Here is a 6,508-nt window from a genome sequence, read left to right as displayed (position 1 = left end):
CCCTCGCCTCTGACAGGCCCCACTGAAGGAGCGTCCCCCTCAGAGCCGGAAGTGGCGGCTGCGCGGAGCGCTCGCCTCGCCGCCCTCCCTCTTTGGCCCCGCCGGGCCGGCCGGAACTGACGCGCGCGACCAGGCAGTGGCCGAGACCCGCCCGTCACCCTGCGAGCGCCGCTGCGGGGAGGGCTGGGCTGGGCTGGGCTGGCCTGGCCTGAGGGGAGCAAGAGCAGGCGCGCGCTCGCGCAGGTGACGTCACAGCGCTGCAGCTCCCTGCGGGCGGGCTCGCGTGGCCGCAGAGGCGCAGCTGGGGGAGCCCGAGGGGCGCGGCCGCCTCAGGCTGCTCTGCTCTGCTCTGCTCAAGGAGGCAGCAGTGGTGGCTTCGCACGCGCAGACAAAGGGGGTGCCCTCAGGAGAAGGGGGGCTCAGCCGCCGCGGTGCAAGGCAGGCACTCGCTGGGCGGCTGAGCCCCCTCCTCCTGTGGACACCCCCCTTTGAATGGACCCCCCTGCAAAGGGCAGCCTCCCCAGCAAAAGGAATGGGGGGCGCAAACCCACCAGCGCCCCTCCTCCACGGTGAACCCAGAAGTGACATCACGGTGACATCATGTCACCGCCGGGGCGTGAATTGGCACCTCTGCACTCTGCACAGGAAAGGCCGACCAGCCAGCAGGAGCTCAAGACCAAGCGGTGCACTGTGAAGGGTGGCGGAGCCGCCCGCTGTCCACATCCTTGCTGAATGAAGACTCTTCCCCCCCGCCCCCTCCTGAGGAGGCGTTCTAGGAAAGGTCCCAGCAGTTTTATGTCCACACTGGGATCTAGTCCAAAAGTCCAGATATTATCTTAGTGCAGGCACACATCCATCTTGACCAGTAGCCATTGATAGGCCTGTGCGCCGTCCATCAATGTCCAATCCCCACTGAAAGCCTTTCAGGCCCATGGCAAACACCACATCTTGTGGGCATGAATTCCACAGGCTAATTGTGTGCTGTGTGTAGTCAGTGGTACCTCCTCCTGCCTGCCCTGAGGGCCCAGCCCTAACCAGCTGCATGTGAATGTGTATTCACGGTAGTACACAGTATTCCTAATGTGGCTGCACTGGTGAGTGATATAAGGGCAATATAAGCAATTTTGATACCTTTTCTAATGACCCCTAACATTAAAATTCTTTTTCTATTGATCCCTTCGATAGAATTTGCCTTTTTCACTGCTGCTCAATGTTTTCACTGAGCATGTCCAGGACCCAAATCTCTCTTCCCTGGTTGATAACATGCAGCTCAGACTCCATCAGTGTATATGCGCCCCAATGTGTATCCCAAAGGATTTCCTCAATGGAGAACTCGTGCAAGGAAAGCACCCTACAGGTAGACCACAGCTGCAATACAAGGACATCTGCAAGAGGGATCTGAAGGCCTTAGGAGTGGACCTCAACAGGTGGGAAACCCTGGCCTCTGAGCGGCCTGCTTGGAGGCAGGCTGTGCAGCATGGCCTTTCCCAGTTTGAAGAGACACTTGGCCAACAGTCTGAGGCAAAGAGGCAAAGAAGGAAGGCCCATAGCCAGGGAGACAGACCAGGGACAGACTGCACTTGCTCCCAGTGTGGAAGGGATTGTCACTCCCGAATTGGCCTTTTCAGCCACACTAGACGCTGTTCCAGAACCACCATTCAGAGCGCGATACCATAGTCTTTCGAGACTGAAGGTTGCCAACAACAACAAATGTGTACTGCTTTACATTTATTACTTTTCGCTTACTTACACTCATTCATGCAGTTTGGAGAGATGCTTTTGGAGCTCTGCACAATCTGCTTTGGCTTTCACCCCCTTAAATAGTTGGGTGTCATATGAAACATGGCCGCCTTGCTGTTCACCTCTCTCATTTGATCCTGAGCTTACCAGGGCTGGAACTGAATTAAAAAATGAACAATATCTGAACATCTGCAGAGTGTATTTTCTTCAGCTCTAAGGGCCCAATCCTATCCAATTTGCCAGTGCCAGTGCAGCTGTGCCAATGGGGCATGCACTGTATCTTGTGGGGAGGCAGTCACAGAGGCCTCCTTAAGGTAAGGGAACATTTGTTCCCTTATATTGGGGCTGCATTGCAGCTGCACCAGTGCTGGAAAATTGGATAGGATTGGGCCCTAAGTCATCACAGCCATCTCATACGCAACTACAATTAGCTTCCAGACCAGAGTGTATGTTGCAGGCAGGCAGGTAAGATGAGAGGCACTGGAATCTAGAGATGGGAGGGTCTGAGAAGGTCTAGAGATGGAAGGGAGCCTAGAGGATGGCCTCTCATCTTAGAAGCTGAGCCCCCAGTGTGTGGGGCAAATTGTAATGTACTGTGATGCAAGATAACTGAAGTGTAATATTCAGCACTTATATAAACAGTGGTTTGGGGACCAAATTTTACATCTGAGCAACTGGACACTACTTGTCATTCAGTTCTCCCTTTATACCGCCAAATATTATGGGCAGTATTCCATTCTCTTCAGCAATTCTATGTATCTCTATACTAGAATAAGGGCCCAATCCTACCCAATTCTCCAGTACTGGTTTAGCTGTGCCAGTGGAGTATGCTGCATCCTGTGTTGGAGGGGCAGTCACTGGGGCCTTCTCAAAGTATTGAAACGTGTTCATTTACCACAGGGCTGCATTGTGGCTATACCAGATATGGAAAGTTGGATAGGATTGGGCCCTAAGTCATTTCTTTTTAGAGCAATAGTTTACAAAAATTTTAGCGCTGGGACCCACGTTGTAACATGACACTTTGTCAGGGCCCACCTAGGTTTATGAGCCTAGGAAAAAAGTGTTTCACTTTACCAGTCACTCAAGCATCTGAAGGGGGGAACTGCCTTCTGGAGCTTTTGTTGAGCTTCAAAACTTTTTAACACCTTCCCATACAACAAAATCAAATTTAATGCCCAAATTTAATACGTCAGGAGGTCCTTACTGTACCTCTCAGATGCCACTAAAGAGTCTTCCTGTCACATCTGGGAAATGGTCTGACTCACAGGGCGGTTTCACCGAATTAGTCACCAGGAGATGGGGGAGGGCTTTTCTGGGTCACACCAGGCCAGCAACCCATTCTACTGACCTCTGTGGGTTTCAGCCACTTCCAGTTTGCTTCCAAAAACTGGAAGTGGTTTTCTCAAGCTTCTACGGGCCATTCTGAGGCCTGCAGAGATCAGCAGAGTGGATCACTGACTTGACCCAACCCCGAAGAGGCCTCCCCACTCTCACAGTAAGTCATTCCCATGTCATAACTCACCACAGAGGACAAGGCATGTTGTAGCACTGAGAAAGTTGGGAGCCTTTGGTAGGATTTCATACTACTGGCAGGACACTGAACTAGATGACCTTCTGGATATCTTCCAACTCTGTCTGTCTGTCTGTCTGTCACATTTTTGTACCACACTTCCTGCTCCACATAATTGTCTACTAACAAGCCATGCTCTTGTTGCTAATCATCTCATAAGTCATAATAGCATAATGACTGCACCATAGTAGCAATTATTGAACACCATATTTTTACCTCTAAAGCCTTTAATACATAAAGATTCTTTCTACCTCTACATGTGGCTGCCTTTGAAGACTGTTCCACAAGCAGCAGCTAAGCTCCTCATGAAAACTATCAGTTCCTTATCTAATATCTAACATTGGACAAGGGGGCAGCATTTGGCATGCTGTCCCAGGATCAGGAGGTCTTGGCCAGCCCTGCACAACTATTCTACCCTTCCTTCAAGGAGCTCCAGGCAGCATCCAAGTGCCCCTCCCCTTTTATTTTATCCTCACCACCACCTTGTAAGATAGGTTAGGCAGTGAGATAGTGACTTGCCCAGGATCATTCAGTGCCCTTCACGGCTGAACATAGGTCTTCCAAAGCCATGATTTAGAACTCTAACCACTGAACCATACTGGCTGAAGAGACCACCATAAACCTGGAGAGTTTCACTCCGTATCATCTGATTTCTGGGCACAACCCCAAGTGCTGTTTTTAACCTTTAAAGTCCTGCCTGATCCAAGCCCTTGTTCCTAGGAGTGTAAAAGATTGTCTGTGCACTTCTTTTGGGAGTCTATTTAGTTTCATTATAAAAGATTTCATTCATTTACTGCCCAATCCTATGCATGTTTACTCTGACGTAAGTTCCATTGAGTTCATTAGGATCTACTCTCAGGTAAGCATGCGTAGGATTGCAGCCTTAGTGGTTCCTAAAAGGTGACTAATTTGGACAAATTCTCCTTTGCTTGTGAACATCACAGCTTTCTGCATGACCTTGGCTTCTCAGTTACTTTTCTTAGTGCCCATCCCCACGGGGTGGCATGGGCATTTCAGAATGCACATGGAGTTCCTCATGGATTCCTTGTTTAAGTGCCCTGTGTCCAATGCTTTCAGTATGGAATAAACTTACACATGATAGAGAAAGGTCAGCTGAGCCGGGGTGGGGAGCATTTTCATGCAAGAGACTTCTGTGAGCCGGTAGAGTGAAGTGGCTGTGGCCACAATCCTATACACACTTATCTGAGAGTAAGCCCCATGTAACACAGTAGGGCTTGCTTTTGAGTAGACATGCCTAGGTATGTGCTGCAAGAGATGGCAGTATGAATCAGGAGTTCCCAGTGCATATCTCTTCTCTGCCATGAACTCCCTAGGTGGCCCTTTGGCAAGCTGCTCCCTTTCAGCCTCAATACAGTATGTGCAATATGTAATAATGTGCAATATATGCCCCAATATGTGCAATATGGAATCATAATACTTACTGACCTGGGAGGGTGGTCGTGAGCACACCCAGAAAGCATGCTACCACTGTGAAATAGTATTATCCACGCATTCTGAGATGGTGCAGGCCCATGATAGACCAGTACCAGTCTGAATTCCCAATCCAAGCTATAGTACCTGGATTTCCTCTCATGCAGTACCTGAATTCCTTTAATGAACCTTTTTCATTTCATGGCACACTGACAAGATGTTAACTTGATCTCTAACAAGATCTCTAACAAAAACCCTTGACTTCCGACGGGCGGACTTCCCTCAAATGAGGAGGCTGGTTAGAAGGAGGTTGAAAGGGAGGGTAAAAAGAGTCCAGTCTCTCCAGAGTGCATGGAGGCTGCTTAAAACAACAGTAATAGAGGCCCAGCAGAGGTGTATACCGCAAAGAAAGAAGGGTTCCACTAAATCCAGGAGAGTGCCCGCATGGCTAACCAGCCAAGTTAGAGAGGCTGTGAAGGGCAAGGAAGCTTCCTTCCGTAAATGGAAGTCTTGCCCTAATGAAGAGAATAAAAAGGAACATAAACTGTGGCAAAAGAAATGTAAGAAGGTGATAGGGGAGGCCAAGCGAGACTATGAGGAACGCATGGCCAGCAACATTAAGGGGAATAATAAAAGCTTCTTCAAATATGTTAGAAGCAGGAAACCCGCCAGAGAAGCGGTTGGCCCTCTGGATGGTGAGGGAGGGAAAGGGGAGATAAAAGGAGACTTAGAGATGGCAGAGAAATTAAATGAGTTCTTTGCATCTGTCTTCATGGCAGAAGACCTCGGGCAGATACCGCTGCCCGAACGGCCCCTCCTGACCGAGGAGTTAAGTCAGATAGAGGTTAAAAGAGAAGATGTTTCAGACCTCATTGATAAATTAAAGATCAATAAGTCACCGGGCCCTGATGGCATACACCCAAGGGTTATTAAGGAATTGAAGAATGAAGTTGCAGATCTCTTGACTAAGGTATGCAACTTGTCCCTCAAAACGGCCACAGTGCCAGAAGATTGGAGGATAGCAAATGTCACGCCTATTTTTAAAAAGGGAAAGAGGGGGGACCCGGGAAACTATAGGCCGGTCAGCCTAACATCCATACCGGGTAAGATGGTGAAATGCCTCATCAAAGATAGGATCTCAAAACACATAGACGAACAGGCCTTGCTGAGGGAGAGTCAGCATGGCTTCTGTAAGGGTAAGTCTTGCCTCACCAACCTTATAGAATTCTTTGAAAAGGTCAACAGGCATGTGGATGCGGGAGAACCCATGGACATTATATATCTGGACTTTCAGAAGGCGTTTGACACGGTCCCTCACCAAAGGCTACTGAAAAAACTCCACAGTCAGGGAATTAGAGGACAGGTCCTCTCCTGGACCGAGAACTGGTTGGAGGCCAGGAAGCAGAGAGTGGGTGTCAATGGGCAATTTTCACAATGGAGAGAGGTGAAAAGCGGTGTGCCCCAAGGATCTGTCCTGGGACCGGTGCTTTTCAACCTCTTCATAAATGACCTGGAGACAGGGTTGAGCAGTGAAGTGGCTAAGTTTGCAGACGACACCAAACTTTTCCGAGTGGTAAAGACCAGAAGTAATTGTGAGGAGCTCCAGAAGGATCTCTCCAGACTGGCAGAATGGGCAGCAAAATGGCAGATGCGCTTCAATGTCAGTAAGTGTAAAGTCATGCACATTGGGGCAAAAAATCAAAACTTTAGATATAGGCTGATGGGTTCTGAGCTGTCTATGACAGATCAGGAGAGAGATCTTGGGGT

This window comes from Tiliqua scincoides, chromosome 7, assembly GCF_035046505.1.
Source record: "Tiliqua scincoides isolate rTilSci1 chromosome 7, rTilSci1.hap2, whole genome shotgun sequence".
NCBI lineage: Eukaryota > Metazoa > Chordata > Lepidosauria > Squamata > Scincidae > Tiliqua > Tiliqua scincoides.
Note: the sequence above shows the minus strand (reverse complement) of the source record.